The sequence below is a fragment of the Ixodes scapularis genome, unplaced genomic scaffold (genome assembly GCF_016920785.2).
Source record: "Ixodes scapularis isolate PalLabHiFi unplaced genomic scaffold, ASM1692078v2 PGA_scaffold2__306_contigs__length_199485367, whole genome shotgun sequence".
Taxonomy (NCBI): domain Eukaryota; kingdom Metazoa; phylum Arthropoda; class Arachnida; order Ixodida; family Ixodidae; genus Ixodes; species Ixodes scapularis.
Genome location: NW_024609857.1, coordinates 168323903 through 168341469, shown reverse-complemented (window position 1 = coordinate 168341469; position 17567 = coordinate 168323903). Strand labels below are relative to the sequence as shown.

At 48.8% G+C, this 17567-nt stretch overlaps 1 pseudogene; it reads right to left on the bottom strand.

Moving 5' to 3' along the window:
• Nucleotides 1–12837: 12837 nt before the first annotated feature.
• Nucleotides 12838–17349, bottom strand: LOC115313665 (annotated as a pseudogene).
• Between the last annotated feature and the right edge of the window lie 218 nt (nucleotides 17350–17567).

Below are 17567 nucleotides of genomic sequence, written 5' to 3'. Positions count from 1 at the left end.
CTTCATGGGTTAGACCGGAAGATTACTCCGGGGAATGCGCTTGGATAAAGCAGGCCGTGGAGGAACAGAGCGTTTGTCTTCCCATGGCGCGAGTGACCATAAGAGGTCCCTTTGGAAGGCTAGAGACAGAGGCAGCCGTCTCGAAAAACCTGCCACAGAGCTGTCCTTACTTATTTTCGAATAAGTCTGACCAGATGCTGCGAGAAAAGGGCCTCGCGTTCAGTGAAAGAACGGTACACGCCCTGACGAGGGCTAAGGCGCGCCAGATAACGGCCGAAGCAGCGTGTCGGAGAGGAGAGTCTAATTCGGGGGAACCGGAACTAGCAGAGAATAAGCATCCACTTTTCGACACCGCAAACGAGGCGCTTTGTGAACCCGACTTTGAACCTGGGGTGAGTGAGGCAGAGGGTGATCGAGCTCTCAGAAGTGAGCAGGAAGGATCGGAGCTGGAGGGGCCCGGAGGTCTCGTACTTCCACCGATTTCATCCAGCTTTGAAACATTGCTGGGAGTGGAAAGATCGCTCCTGATTACCGAGCAGCAGACAGATCTAAGTCTACAACAACTTCGAAATACAGTTCGGGAAGGCGTCAGTAGAAAGAACATTTCCTACTATGAAAGGGCGGGTGTGTTGTACCGCACTTATAGAGACCGAAAGGGTAGACTGTTGGATCAGCTGGTTGTACCCCAAAGGTACCGGTCGGACCTCTTGCGCTTGTCGCATGGCAGCTCGTGGTCAGGCCACCTTGGGGTCAAAAAGACTAAAGACCGGTTGCTCCAGGAGTTCTACTGGCCGGGGTGTTTTCGCGACGCCGAAGCGTTCGTAAAGTCGTGCGATGCATGCCAGAGGGTCGGAAAACCCAACGAGAAGCGGAAGGCGCCCTTGACGCTCGTGCCTCTAATAGCGGAACCCTTTCGCCGTCTAGTTATAGACATTGTGGGCCCCCTTCCCGTGACCAAATCAGGGTACAAGTACATTCTGACGATCCTCTGTCCTGCCACAAAGTTCCCCGAGGCATGCCCACTCAAAGAGCTTCGCTCGGCCGCTGTCGTAGATGCGCTTCTGTCTGTTTTTGCACGAGTCGGCTTTCCAGCGGAGGTGCAAAGCGACCAAGGCAGCGTTTTCGTGAGCGCTCTAACGACCACGTTTCTGGAAAAATGTGGGATTCGTATCGTGCACAGTCCAGTGTACCACCCTCAGTCGAACTCAGTGGAGAAGTGGCACTCAGTGCTTAAACGGGTCTTACGCGCTCTCTGCTTTGAACAAAAAAGGGACTGGGAGGCATGCTTACCCGCGACAATGTTTGCATTGCGCACGGTGCCGCACGAGGCTACCGGGTTTAGCCCGGCGGAACTAGTGTACGGACGTTCACTGCGTTCTCCGCTGCGTATGCTTCGAGCATCTTGGGAGAATCAGGAAGAAGACCCCACCGTGGTGGAGTACGTACTGAAACTCTTGGAGCGCCTTCGGAATATCCAGGAGATAGTCACGGCCAACATGCAAGAGGCGCAGCTTCGGGCGAAGCGTTATTACGACAAGGGAGCCAGATCCCGTAAGTTCGAAGTAGGAGACAGTGTAATGTTACTTCGGCCTTCTGTGAAAAATAAATTGGAAGTACAGTGGGAGGGTCCCTCTAAAGTGGTGCAAAAACTTTCTGCGACCAACTATGCGGTAGAAACAGGAGAGCGACGAAAAAAATTTCGAATATACCATTCGAACCTGATGAAACCGTACGTAGGGAGGAAGGAGACTGTTAGCTTAGCTTGGAACATGCCACAAGAGGTCCCCACTGAGTTTCCCATCTGGGAAGGACAGAAGGGCGTGCTCGGGGTGGACTCAGTGTTAGTCGAAGCGGTAAACACTGAGAGGCTCACAGAGGAGCAAGTCAGTGAACTACGAGCCCTAGTAAACGAGTTTGAGGACATATTTTCAGATCGGCCGGGCAGGACAGAACTCGTCTGTCATGATATTCAACTTAGCCAAGAGACCCCCATTAGATCAAAGCCGTATCGGGTTTCGCCTAGACAGCGCGAAATAATGGCACGAGACATTCAGTGCATGCTGGATCTTGGGGTTATTGAGGCGGCAGAAAGTGACTATACTTCCCCGTTAATCTTGGTTGAAGTACCGGGCAAAGAGCCTAGGCCCTGCGTCGACTACCGAAAGTTGAACGCCGTGACTGTCGACCAAACGTACCCCCTCCCTAATATCGAGGAGAGGGTCGAGCAAGTGAGTGCCGCGCGGTTTATTTCCACCTTAGACCTCGTCCGCGGTTACTGGCAAGTGCCACTCACAGAAAACGCGAGCCGGTGCGCGGTGTTTATTTCGCCGCTCGGGACATTTCGCCCGCTTTTGCTTAGTTTCGGGCTGAAAAATGCTCCGTTCTGCTTTTCGAAGCTGATGGACAACGTCCTGAAGGGAATCGAGGGGTTCGCGCTACCGTACCTAGACGATATAGCTGTCTTTTCAGAGACATGGTCCGAGCACTTGATCCACCTGAGGGAAGTGTTTCGGAGGTTGCGGGAGGCTGGACTCACCGTGAGGGCCGAAAAGTGCCAGCCTGGACGGGCCGAGGTGTTATATCTGGGGCACGTGGTGGGTCAGGGGTGTCGCCGTCCATCCGAACTCAAAGTGGAGGCAATCGAGCACTATCCTAGGCCATCAACTAAGACCCCGATCGGTTCGTTTTTAGGCTTGACTGGCTATTATCAACGATACGTTGCTGATTACTCGTAGATAGCCAGTCCACTCACGGACGCCCTTCGTGGAAATGCCCCAAATAAGGTAATTTGGACTGAGGAGAAGGAAGAAGCTTTCAGCAAGCTAAAGAAGGCGCTGTCGGACCGCCCTGTTTTGAGGGCTCCAGGTTACGCGCAACCGTTCTATGTGCAGTGCGACGCCAGTGACAGGGGAATGGGGGTGGTATTGTCAGCTGACCACACGGGAGGAGGCTTACAGCGCCTCCGAAAAGGAATGTGCTTGCCTAGTCTGGGCTGTACAAAAGTTATCTTGTTATCTGTCGGGCGCTAAATTTACATTCGAAACCGACCACTGCCCTCTTACCTGGCTGCAGCAAATGTCACCAAAAAATGGAAGGTTGCTGCGATGGAGTTTGGCACTTCAGGAATATAACTTCCATGTGACCTACAAAAAGGGGAAGTTGCATTCAAATGCCGATTGCTTGAGTCGTTTGTTCTAGCGTAAAGCGTTAGCTTTTTTTCATGATAGTCCATTTTTTTGTGTGTTTATGGGTGAACGAGTGCGTATCTATAGATATTGGAGTTGCTCTCATTTAATGTGGGTTTTGTATGGTCTAGCTCTGCTGGTCGCACCCGCACGCTGGAAAAAGTAGGCCGCTTTTGGTTAGGACATATTTTTTTGCGTGTTTCACTTGGCAGCCCTTCGGGCGGAGTTGGGCACTTGCTGGTGTTTGGGGTCTGACGGTTCGTGACGTCGTGAACCACTAATGCCGTTCTTCCGAGAGTACAAGGGACGGTGGACCCAGGCCTGGACTACGGTCAACGACCCTGGCAGCGGGACAGCTCTCTCGTTGGAGCGGTTGCTGACTGCTCCATCTCAAGACCCTCTTCCGGTCGGCGGAGGAGCTGTTGCGTATGGCCCGCGGCAGGGTTAAACGCCGTTATGAGTGCGCCCCCCCCCCCCCCCCCCCCCCGAACCATTTTCTGCGATGTCTGCACCTGGCCGTTTGTTTTCGTCGAGCGCCTCTCGCGGGTTAAGGTCATCTGACTCAGCGAGCCTGGCGTCATCGTCGCTTCGGAAGCACGCCGGCTCAGCGGACGAACCAGACGGGCGCCGTAATATAACATCCGAGCGACGTAAACAACGGCTAAGGTTTCACGACCGAACCACCAGGGCACGATCCGGGGCGATGAGATCATCCGGACGCCTTCATTCAACGCGAAGACACGAAGGGCCGAAAGTCAGCACGTCACGTCTCGGCCCCGGACGGTGTTTTGACCAGCTGCGTGAATTCCGACGAGCCGGTGTTTTGGTGAGACTCTCGGCGCCGTCTAGACCGACAGTGAAGTGTTTACGGCGGCTGAGTGTGCGTAACAATGGAATGTGGGGCGGGATTTGAACGGGACACCTGTCTGTGATTGGCCGACCATCCGCCGATGTAGGGGTCCCTACCTAGGGACCTAGGGCGAACCAAGTGTTTAAAGCCAGCGAACTTCGACCAGCAAATCCTTCTCTGTTCTTGAACCAACTGTACATCATGTAAATAAACAATGTACTTTTCGATAGAGATCGCGGCTCATCGTTGTTCCCGCTGAGCTCTAGCCCGGTGCCTGGCTCGAGTCGCCCCTCCACCACCACGGACACCGCTCGGTCCCAACAGTCCATCTTTCTCTTGTTAGTGCGGCGGCCCTTGTTTGATGCTGCTAGTTGACAAATGACCCAGATCAGTAAAATTTAAGAATGTTCATAAATATGTAAATTGTGGCCAGTAAGAACTCGCATTCCTTGTCAAGTTGTACTAGTTTTTTTTTTAAACCAAGAAAATCAAAAACTTTGATAACATATTAACGTATTGATTAGAGCGTCGATGACTATAACGCAAACAACGCTGCAAGGTCAAAGCGAATTGAAGGCTAAACATTTCTAGTAAAAACACGCTACGCCTCCAAGCAGTGCAGTAGTGGGCAGAGTGTAACTAAGTTTTTCTCCTTCTGCACATCCAGCCAGCCCTAATAAATTTGTGAAAACTAACAACAGTTAGGATAACACTTTGAAAAGGGGGCATGGCATCGCATGACACAACACAGCACAGCAGGCATCTCACTGACAGTAACAGAATATCACCTTCGAGTGTCGATAAGAAACCGATGCAGTGAGACGCCAGCCGTGCGGTCGTCTCTTCGGCATTCTTCTACGGAACACCGTCTCGTTGCATCGAGTGCGGAGCTCATTTTCCCAAAGGACGTTGAGCCCTTCGGACGTAGCAGCGTCCAACCGCACGAAAGCGACTGATCCTATATCACTTTGACCGTTACGCTCCTGCGCACGTAACTGGGGTAATCACGCTGAGCGAACAAAACTTTTCAAACTGTGTAAAGTACCGGTAGAACAATTAAAAAATCGCGTAAAAACCGAAAAAGAAAAAACTAGCACATGGGCGTCAAAAGCCGGCCTCCTCGCGCAGCACGAGGTTTCTGCAAATTATCACTACTTCAATCCAGCCTTGTTGCTTGTAAAGTTCAGAGGGCGTTTATAGAAAGTTAGTATACAATAAGTAAAGAAAAAAGCAGCGGTCTGCTTTTTTCGAGCGCGATAAACCTTATTTCATATAAGTAATATTTATATACAAAATTAAAAAAAAAAATACAACTTAATATAATTTAACCTAAAATTATTTTAATTGTACATAGTTTGCCATAACTTCTCCTAGTCGCGCTTCAAACGCACCGTAACTAGGGTGCCTCCATTTGCTGGCCGCTCCGCTGACAGGGTGAAGACACCCGCCATTTTGTGGCGAACTTTGTGATGCTCTCACCGGCGTCATATTGCGTCTATGTTTTCAGAACTTTCGCGAAACACAACGTTTTTGCACCACGACATTGTCACACACCCTACAGGGCCCACACTCAATGTGGAGCTAATACTGACCTCAGGTGCCATATTGTGCGGCTCCATTGGCTCCATTGGTGTCTTCACTCTGTCAGCGGGAGCGGCCGGCAGATGCAGGCACCCTAACCGTAACCACGTGACCCTCCAGGTTGATGTCAGTGGCAATTGGTTGCGTATCGTGTTTTGGCTAAGGCTGTCGCGAACTTTTGTCTAACCGGATTTTAGGTCAACTTTCGCGGTTCGATTCATTCGAACCGGTTCGACGACCTTCGAACTTTTAACCAGATTCGACCTTGCGGACAGTGTGGTACAAGCATTTTTAGGTTTTCAGAATTCTTTTTTACGCAAAGGGTTATCTTAATTTTATGAACAGTTGCAATTGAAACAAACTAGTTCTAATCGATGAAGAAGTTAATAACTTAATTTTTTGTACTGTATTAACTGCAACAACCTATCAGTGCTGCCCTTAATTCATCCCTTAGCTATCACCATCTAATCCGAAGCCAACTGGCCAGCCTGTCGCGCATGCGCATCGCAGGCGAACCTGAGTCGAACCTTTGTCGAACTTTTCAGAAGAAGTTAGAGGAAGCCAAACTTGGCCGAACTCGAACCTCGACCGGTTCGCGACGCCCCTAGCTTCGGCCCAAGTTTCGCTAGCATCTTTACCTTGTCTCACTGTCGAACGCCAGCACCTCCGCCGGCGGAGCTACGCGCGTTTTTATAGCACTCCCTATAGTTCTCGCACTCAGTGTATAATTATAAAAATATAGTAATTTTTAGAAGAAGGTCCCGCGTTTGTATCTTAAAAAGTTAAAATACTCCTTTATATTCAAATGCGCTTTTGAAACATATCGCGATACCTTTTCAAAAATTTTGTCAGTATCAGTATTCAGCGGTCTTTGTCACGCATCCGAGCATCTGTATTTCCAAATACTGTTTAGAGTACTTCTGCCCATCCCAGGTACGGGTCGTATATCTGCGCAGAACATAAACTCGACAGATGAAGCCATCCAGTTGTCGTCAGCGCTCGCCGTCTGCCCGCCTTCCGCCGGACACTCGAGACTCTTTCTCGGTTCGCGGGGGCGTCTGACGTGATCGCGTGCCAAGTTTCATTTAGCTACGAAATTCAATCCTGCGTCGAAAAGCCGAGCTTGCGGAGCGGCCGAACGAACGCTGCTTGGACTGCGTGGTGCGCACTGCAGCACAGCCCCGTGTTCGTCGAACGGAAAACACGTCAGTGTAACGAAAAGAACGGAAATGGAAGCGAGCCGATGCTTTTACATAATACGTATGAAAAAAAAAAAAGAAACTACAGCGAGGGATGAGCCCCCAACAGTGAAACTGAATATCTTGATTCGTATACCTCGCGTTTTTTATTAATATTTTTTTAATTTTCCCGTTTTTGTGTGTTTTAGGACGAACCATTTTTATATAGGCAGGATCTGGTGCAAGATGTAGACCATATTAACCTTTCCGAGCAAGGCAGAACGGCAGAGCACCCAACAAAGACCTTCTGGCGGTCCGTCTGAAGCGTGGCGACATAGGTCCACGGGTGCAGCTACTTTCACGATCGTAGAACAGTAAAATATGTAGGGCAAACTGGAAGATGTGTCAATGATCGGGTCCGCGAGCACGCCGCTTGAACTAGAACCACATCGCCAGGGCACTTTGCTGTACATTGCAGCAGATGCTCTTGCGCCCCGTCATTTGACAGCACTAGAATTTCGGAAAAGTACAAAAACAAAGTCACGCGAGCTTCATGAGGCATTTGAGATTAGGAGTAGGGGTGAAAAGTGCATTAGCGATACTTCTCTGGTTCTATCTGCGGATGAGTTTGAATATTTGAAACGTGGGCCCGGCGGAGGCTAACGTGATGTGTTATGTCTGATGATGTACTCCCGTTGGTATAAAAGCTTGTCCGTTTTTTTTCTAATAAATTCAGTTAAGAGTGTGCCCTGCGTCATTGCTATTCCACTCTTGGTCCGTGTTCATTCGGCGCTTATTTTCCCATGATCTACTAACTGGCCCATCTAAGCATTTTATTGCGTAGAACAGTAGTCTTATACAATGACGCGACTTATGCACAAACGTTTCGTAAGAACCACCATTTATAGGGGAGTAACATATCTTCAAAAGTGAAAACAGCGCAACAAATGTGACAGGGAAGGAGTAAAAGAAGTGCACGAACAGCGCTTTGTCCTTGGACTCATTTTACTCGTCTTTTGTGAAATTTTGTCGCGCTGTTTTCGATTTTGATGATGTTCAACCAAATTGCCCAACTTATCGCCTTGTCAGAGTAACATATCGATGCAACTTATAGACCGGAGGATACGGGACTGGGAAATTGGCACTGAAGATAGACATTAGGTTGAGCGCACCACGAAATGTGTTTTTCGATTTCGCTAAATTCTGCTTAGACTAATCCTAATCATACTATATAAAAAAAAAAAATCTCCCTTTGTTTTACGCGCGACCTGTTACAAAAAACCACTCCAGTCTCCACCAGTGTGGCAAACGAACGTAAAATATTGTTCAGCATTGAGCTAAATGCGCTCGCAGCGCCTCTGTTTCTATCGCTACGGCGAATTCGGCACCCTAACTCTGAGAGCGATGCAAACAACAATGAAGAGGAGATTAATCTGCCTCGATGCCAGCGCCGCTTCCAGCGTGGAGATACTCATTTGCCAACTTAATTCAGTGAATGTAACTTGGCGAGGTCATAATTGGTCTATTAATCGATCAATCAATATTTTATTTGCACGAAAAAAGGGGAACGCAGGAGGCGTGCGCGGCTAGCAGATACGTCTGTAACACGTACGGATGGGCGCTCACTATAATCCGCGACAACTTTTCTTGGCAACGCAGTGGAAGGTACAGGCTCGCGACTTCTCTCCCATTTTGAGTGTGCGCGGGCTCTCCTCCTCCCCCATTTCCGGGGAGAGGAGGAGAGCCTGCGTACACTCAAAATGGGAGAGGGGACGCGGGCCTGTACCTTCCACTGCATTGCCAAGAAAAGTTGTCGCGCAGTACAGCCAACATCCTGAGCACACTGCTTTGTTCTGTGTGGATGTAATTAGTGGGCGGAGAAAGCTGTAACTCTAGCGTAATTCGCGCTACATTGACCAAAGATACCACCGGCAAGAGCTGTTGAAAATTTTACTCCTTGTGGCGGGTGCCTGCCTCTACACTAGAGAAGATGAGAGTCGCGCCGTGCTCCGGCTTCCTTGCAAACAGTCCTATTAAAAAACCTCACCAAAGTAAAAAAAAAAAAAGAAAAAAAGAAAACAAAAACAAATGGAGGGTAAACACAGAACAAAAGAGACTACTTCCAAAAGTCCCTTAATGCAACTCTCCGCGCGTTGCATTATGGGGCATCTTTGGCCATGGCAGTGTGTACTACACACTAGCTGTGAAGAGGAGTGGCATGGTTTTGATTTCTATTGCTACGTTGACGAAGTAAAACTTCTCAGTACTTGATAGAAATAGAGTCAGCGCTTGCTTATTGCACTCAATCATTTTCGTGAGAGCTGCCTCGACTTAGCGAGGAGCAGGAGAACGGCCGGCCGCGCACCGTACTTATCTGACAGACGAAAAGGCGAACAGAGCAGAGTAAACGGGGACTAAAGGAAGTGGAAACAGGACAAGCGCTGTTTGAACTTCCTTTAGTCCCCGTTTACTGTGCACTGTTTGCCTTTTCGTTAGTATGAACCAACTAACCCACATCGTTACCCTTATCTTACAGCCTGTCTACAGCTCCAGATGCAGCATGACCCTTCCGGGGGGTCCATATCACATCAACGAATAACGCTTTAGCGAAGAGCGATCATTGGAGCGAATCGGCGTTTAAGGTATAAGTCAGACACGTGTTAACCCCCCCCCCCCTCCTCCCCAAACTGCGTTCGCGACGCTTCACGGCGACAATCTGCGGCGGCTGATTAAAAAAATGTTGACCAACCTGGCCCACCCGTAAAAGCCGCTTTGGCCGACCATTCGCTAAAGTATTTTTTGATGACAAGTCGGCGTTCGGTATAGCGTCGTTTGACCAACTGAGTGCCACTCCCCTTCCGGGTAACGAATCATTTAAGAAGCCTCGGATATTGAGGCGATGGAACTGGCTGATAGGCCTAGTAAACGCAAAAATTCCGGCAACAGCAAAGAACGCTTTGAAGATTTTGATTTCTTCTTTTCTTCGGTTTTTACGCGAGATAACGAAACTTTGCCGGGATTTAAGGGTTTCTCTGAGTATCCTTCAATTGGAGATATTGAAGTACACGAAGGAGGAGTTTTTAATTTATTACTTAATATAGGCGTTAAAAAAAGTTCCGGTCCCGACGAAATTCCAAAGGTGTTCTTAAAAAGGTGCGGTGAATGGGTTGCTAAGTACCTAACTTTAATTTATTAATCATCCTTGAATGATGGTCACGTGCCTAAAGCCTAAACGACTGCAGAATTATATCTAGTTATAAAGGTGGTCCGGAGAGTTGTGTGGGAAATCTTGCCCCATATCTCTTATTAGTACATGCTCCAAACTCCTCAAACACGTTGTTCCTTAACATATGTTGACTTTTCTAAATGACCATAATGTACTGTATGAATATCAACACGGTTTCCGCAAAGGTTTGTCTACGGCCACACAACTTGTTGAGACCGTGCATGATCTTGCTCAATTTATTAACACCCAAAGTCAAACTGATGTAAAATTCTTGGACTTCGCAAAAGTATTCGACAAAGTGGATCATCCTAAATTGTTGCTTAAAATGTATACCGTATTTAAAAACTCAATAATTACAAATTTGGTTTCTTTGTATCTGTCTTTGAGAGTTGAATTTGTCGAGTTTGGAGAACATGTCTAGCTTTGCACCTCTCCTTTCGGGAGTCCCATGGGGTAGTGTACTGGGACCACTATTATTTTTAATATTTATAGAAGACTTCCGCTTTGGGATTTCTGTTCCAATGAAGTTGTTTGCAGACGACTGTGTATTGTAAAGTAAGATTGAAACCCAACAACATCAAATGGAACTAAGAGAAAAAATCTGCAAAATCAAACAATGGTGTGATGAGTGGCAGATGGTGTGAAATCCCTCGAAAAGGGTATTAATGACAGTAACACGAAAAAAAAAAAATTTAATTTATTATTTTTTAGATGGCACTAAACTTCTCCATGTGGATGAACACAGGTATTTAGTATTAGCATTCACGAGTGACTTGCGATGAAACACTGACATTCAAAAAGTCTTCTCAAAGCCAACAAGGCGCTCTGGTACCTTAGAAGAAACATAGCTAGCGCCACACCAGACATAAAAATATAGTGTACAAAACATTGGTGAGAGTAGTTCTCGAATATGCAAAACCTGTTTGGGACCCATTTACAAAACCCAATACTACTGCACTTGAAGGGCTCCAGCGACTTGCAGCTAGATTCATCTTTAGTAAATATAACCACACAGATTCACCCTTTGATCTATGCTGTCGCGCCGAGCTCCCGGCTCATGAATTAAGAAGAAAGTGTGACCTTGTAATGTTTTTGTTCTTAATTTTCCTAGTTTAATTTGCATAAACAAATCTAATTACATGAACACACGCATTGGTGAATCTACAAGGCAACGTCATTTTATGCACATAAGAGAACTGTCTGTTAGAAACGATTGCCTCAAGTATACTTTCTTTCTTAAAGCGATTAAGGAGTGGAATGCTCTGCCAAGTGGCACTGTCGCCCTGACAACAGTTAATGAGTTCGTTAAAGACGCCGAGACCATAGTACTTTGTCCCACGTCGTAAGTGTTGATTAATTACGATGCTTGTCATGGTGTTCTACTACCACCCTCAGAGTCCATTCCCATTTTTTTTTCACTTTTTATGTTGGCGTTAAACTGTATAAGTGTTTGAGCCCTTCGAATGCTGTGGCATTGCCTGCTAGTCAGCGAGTCATATGATAGCAGCCTTTGTTTTTTGGTGCTTTTTAGTCGCAGCATGTATTAGTATTCTGTGCCGCCGTTCTTTTTTTTTCTCATTGTGTATTGTTGTGTGCATGTAGGTGATTTGCTTAATTTTACTACCCACTCCTGTTAAAGCCCTGCCTAGGGCTGACAGTGTCAATAGATAAAGAAATAAAAAAATGAACGGTAGGCTAGTTAGCTAAACATCAAAGGCATAAACATAGCTAAGGGCGAGGACTAGTAGAAGTGTACAGGATGAGCGCCGGATAGCAACTGACGTTTTAATACACAAGAATAAGAAAGAGGGGAAAAAACAAAGTAAGAGGGAGACAACATTACTATACTTCCAGACGGAGCCAGTGCTACTAGCGCGAGCATGTGAACCTGAACGGTGCTTGCACTGCACGGTCACACGTGTTTGACAGGAACGCTGTAAGCCCGGAGCTCAATCTTGTAGCTTGTGCTGCGCTGACAACTTAAAGTGAAACGGAGTATTGGGCAGGATATCAAAGTAAAAAGAGCGCTTTATCGAGCTTGTGGTTAAAGCCCCCTGATGTTTTCAAAGTAGCGCAAGGTGCGCCGATGAACGAGGCACGTGAAACGTGCAGCCCTTGGGAAGATCATGGCGGAACAGCGCAGCACTGAGCTAGATTTGAGGCGCAATGTTCTTCCCAGAAGTGGCGCGCCGCACGTGTCTTGACCATTTACACAACAATGAATGGCGCGACTTATCCCAGGACAGAGGGGCTTTACTTGTGGTCCCCACCGCCCGGTGTTTACTAACACATCATAACAAAAAAATTTAACTTCAACTTGCACGAGCGCTTCGCTCTGATCAGTGCTATAGCATCATATATACTGACAAAGCCTGGCGGATCGCCACGAGAGGCGGCCGCCGAAATGGAGAAGGTGGAGCGACAGACAAGGAATGAGAGGAGAGCCACGTGACCGGCGTCCCGCAGTGGCGAGACGCCGAAATACACTTCTCCCGAGTGAACAAGTGTGTTTCGGGTCCTCGCTTCTGCAAAAGCTGTGCGATGCCGTCCAGGTTCCCCCAGAAATGGCTCTTTGATGCTCTCTGCTGCCAGACCCTCGCGCTCCAAATCTGCGACCGGGCACTCTATGGCTCCGTCGTCGAATTGCCAGGCTTTGTGAGTATAGCGGATGCTATGTCAGTGCTTTTGTCGCGCGAGGATTGGCCAACGAGTTGCCATCCTTGATTTTTTTCTGATAAAAAAGCAACAACAACAAGAAAATTGGATTTGTTGTCCCCACAGCTGAAGCAGAGGCACGACTTTTTGATCTCCTCCCCACTAGAAAAAGTCTGTTTGGACACATGCATTGCCGCGTGACACCATTTCATAGAGCGCGCAAGAGGTGGTGCTGCAAATATAGAGTAACTCTATATGCTCCACCTTCAAGAGCAGAGTACCGCAATGGTACTTCCAGGGCGACCATGTTGCATCCAAGGCAGCACTGCGGGAAGCGACCGTCGCTTCTGCAAGAGCTCCGGATGCGCGAGCTACGCGATAGTCCTCCGTGTCGTCTTCTTCCCAGCCTTCGAAAACGTGTTTTAAAACATCACTTGCGTTATAAGACAACGCGATTATACAGTATCCAGCGGCTACACATAATGTTGAATGGTCAAGGAACCTTGCAGTTCGTTCTATTTTAGTGTAGAATGTAGATTTCGCAGACGCAAAGTGAGAAATAGGATTCGCCCGAAACTCGGCGCCTGCAAAGTCGCTTTCCCGCACGAACTTCGGATCCAGCTCGGCGCACGTGACCGCTTCTCCACCAATATGGAGTTGGCGGCGAATGGAAAAGGAACGCGATACTCTGGCTCTGCAAGCAGAGCCTATGCAGTTACCGTACCTAAGATGGATTCTCGGAGTTGTCTCCAGCTCGCTGTTGTTCCTAGTTTTTTCGCTCGTGTCATTATGTCGTAGGCTCGTAATTTGTCTTTTCTGGCGCCTGGTGCTTTGAGCCGTTTGCCAATCAATAAGCACGAATGCCGACCTGCTGTGCTTTGGCGGTCGCAGGGGGTACGCCTCACAAGCGTCTAAGAAGGAAGAGAAGCGCCACTTCTTTACCTGCCCAAAAAATGTTGAGCGCCTGAAAATATGACCAGTACGTCATCTCTCAAGACAGTTTCACGCTCCTGTAAAAATAATGAAAACTTTTAGCCTTTTTGTAATGTTCGGCGAGTTCCCGGGACAGCGGGGTATTGACGAGTGCACGCAAGCTTGCCTAGTGTTCATCTGTTTTAATCTCGTGCGACATGCTCTTTATATACCAGGTGCGCAGGGGGCGCCACCTGGCTGTCTATCACATTCCTCCCCCCTAACAAAAATGAGCCGAGGTCCCACCGATTTTCACGGTGAAAAGCGCACAGGAGGCTTTCGTGCTCGATTAATTCTCCTCGGTAGTGGAGTACCAGGAATCCTCGGTAGCGGAATGTTAGGAACAGGCTCAGTATCTTCATGCTGGTATTCAGCCGTTACGGTTTGAGGCACCGCTTGGGCAGAATCCTCTAGTGGTACAGCCTCAGCGAGAGCGAGCGCAGTCTCATTAGGAGGAGCGGCCTAATCCACCGGCTCTGGTCGCGGCCCCGATGATGCCCTAGCTTCGGCTAGGTCAGGACGCAGATGTCCTTCATGACGTCTCCAACACCGACCATCTGGGAGTGCGACATCTGTGTGTGGTCACTTGGAGTGTCGGTCACAGTTGCCGGTACCCATGGTGGACCTTGTCGAAAATTTCTCGCATAAACGGCATCACCCGGCTAGACATTTGGTATCAGTCGAGCACCCCTGTCGTGCGCCATCTTCTGGATGAGTTGTTTTTTCGATATACTTGACCTCAGGTCCGGGTGAAGTAGAGCCAAAGCAGTCTTTAACTTGCGGCCCATCAGTAACTCCGCCAGAGTGCACCCTGTGGTTTTATGAGGTGTAGTTCAGTAGTTGAGCAGGATTCGGGCCCGCTGACACTGAAAACTTCCATCAGCTGCCTTCTTCAGCTTCAACTTTATGGTATGAACCGCTCGCTCAGCGGCTCCATTTGACGCTGGATGATACGGTGGTGGTAGAATCTGCCTATTCCATTTTGTCAAAGGAAGTTCTTAAAGCTACCGCTTACAAACGCCGGCCCGTTATCTTATACGACGAGATCTGGTAGTCCGTGACAGGCAAAGATCACCTGCAGGCAAGGGTTCGTGGCTTCTGCCGACGGTGTGGACACAAGAACGACCTCAATCTATTTTGTGTAGGCGTCGACCAGGATGAGTATATATCGGTTCTTCATTGGTCCAGCAAAGTCGATATGAAGACGAGACCATGGCTTTCTGGGAATGGCCATGGCATCTTTGGTGCTGGTCGTGCGAGTCACTGGTTTTCTTGACACACACGGCATCCCCGCACTGTAGCCGCAATATCTTCATCTAATGATGTCCACCATAGATGGCTCCTAGCCACGGCTTTCATTTTGGCGATCCCTGGATGACCTTCATGCAACAGTCGTAGAACCTCTGGTTGTAAGGATCCTGGGATGACGACTCTTGACCCCAACAGGATACAGTTCTCTTGTACGCACAGCTCAGCTCCAGTCCACAAATAATCTCGAAGCTTCGCCAAAGTGAAGTCTTTTGAAGTTTCGTCGGCCACGACAGACCCAACTAGTACCCTAAAATAGGCCCCCTCGAGCATAAATACCTCGGCTGGCCGCTCGATGGGACATGCAGGAACAGGCAGCGGCAGCCTACTCAAGGCATCCGCATTCGCTATGTTTGAACCAGGTCTGTACTTCAGTTTGTAGCTGTCCGCCGACAGCATCAGTGCCCAACGCAGCACACGTGGCGAACAGGTCTCAGATACAGGCTTGTCCGCAACAAACAGCCCCAGCAAGGGTTTGTGGTCTGTGACCGCTTCGAAGTCACGGCCCTACAGGTATTGCCAAAACTTAGTCACACCAAATATCAGAACCAGGGCTTCCTTGTCAAGCTGACTGTAGTTGCGCTCAGCCGGCAGAAGACCTCTAGATGCAAACGCAATTGGTCTCTCAGCACCTGAATCTTCTCGGTGAGCAAGGACAGCCCCAAATCCGTACGGCGACGCATCGCAGATAAGCACCACTGCTTTCTTCGGGTCATAATGCGCCAATACCGCGGCAGACAGCAGTAACTCCTTGCTCTGACGAAAAGCCTGTTCCTGGTCCGCACCCCAATTCCAAGGCGTCTTTGCCCCAGAAGATGGTTTAACAGATGAAGGACGCTGGACAAGTTAGGCAGGAGCCGACGATAGAAATTGACCAGTCCCAGGTAGCTCTGCAGCGTTTTTACATAGGTAGGCCTTGGAGCTTTCAGCACTGCGTCAGTCTTTTCTGGGTTTGGTTGGAATCCCGCAGAGCTAACGACATGACCCAAGTATTTTACCTGGGGAACCAAGAAATCGCACCTGCACAGCTTCAGCTTCAGCCCAGCTTGCTGCAGCCGACTCAGCACTTGGCCCAGGTTTTCCAGGCTGTCTTGATCGTTTCGCCCTGTCACGAGAATGTCGTCGAAATATACAACGACGTGCTTAAGTCCTTGCAATAGGTTCTCCATCTCTCGTTGGAAGATCGATGGCGCAGAGGTCACACCGAACGGCAGGCGAGTGTACTGGAACAGACCTTGTGGAGTGTTGATAGTAACCAGTTGTGAGGACTTCTTATCAAGCTAAACTTGTAGGTATGCATCTTTTAAGTCCAACTTGCTGAATTTCTCGCCTCCATTCAGCTTAGCAAACAGGTCCTCCACTCGCGGGATGGGGTACTTTTCAGGTACAGTCACATAATTCACAGTGACTTTGAAGTCTCCACAGATGCGAATCTATCAATTTTGTTTCAGGACCGGCACAATAGGGGCAGCCCATTCCGGAGTCTTCACTGGACGTAGGACTTCGTGCCATTCTATGCGTTGCAACTCCTCGTTGACTTTGTCAAGCATCGCAAACGGAACTGCACGAGGCTTGAAAAACCTTGATTTGGCGTTGTCCTGAAGATTTATCTTTGCGGCAACCCCTTTGAAAGCTCCTAGACTTTCATCAAAGATACTGGAGTATTCAGCAACGAGGTTCGCAACACAAGTCACCAAGTTTATACCCTTCATGTTGGAAAGCTTGATGCCAAGGCCTTTCATCCAGCCACGTCCTAGCAGAGATGGGCAGGTGCCAGGGACAACATACAGGATGTCCTGACACTCGCGGTTTCCAAGTCTCACCGTTGCAGTAAGGCTTCCCTGAACTGGGGAAAGTTCACCTGAATAGCTTTTCAGCACGACGCGCGACGGGTCCAGCTGCCTAAATGAAAATTCGCGTCGAAATGTTTCCTCAGACACAACAGACACGCTAACTCCCGTGTCAAGTTCCATCAACAATGGAGTCCCGTTCATCGTAACTTCCACTCGGAAAGGTTGGCCGTCGACTGCAGAAGATGTCATTTCCCATCTCGTAGACTTCTGGCAGTGAGACATCATGCGATTGGCCCGCTTCGTCCAAGGTGTGGACCGATTTCGGTACTCTAGGGGACGTCGTCGGGCCGCCGGCGGTTACATCCGCTGTCTTCCCCTTGCACACTCGTGCCAGATGCCCCTTGCCCCGACACTTGTGGCAAGTGGTACTCGCATGACGGCACTGTGTGGCGTAATGCTCGCCTCCACAACGAAAACACGAAATATTGCCCGTCTTCCGCTTCGGGTTCACAGCTGCATCGCGTGTCACTGTGTTAGCTGAAGCGAGGTTTGGCTGGATAGACGTCGATAGCATCTGCGAATCTTTCTTCGCTGCTTCCATTGCCACGACCGTCTTTTTTGCGAGGTCGAGAGTCAAATCTTGAATCTCTAGGAGTCGCCTTTGTATCATCTCGTCGTTAATACCTCCGACGATGCGGTCTCGCAGCATTCTATTTCGGATCGCGCCGAATCCGCAATCGTCCACCAGCTTGTTCAGAGAAGCAAAGAAATCCGCCGCTGTCTCACCGTCATGACGCAACCGTGAATTGAACTTAAAGC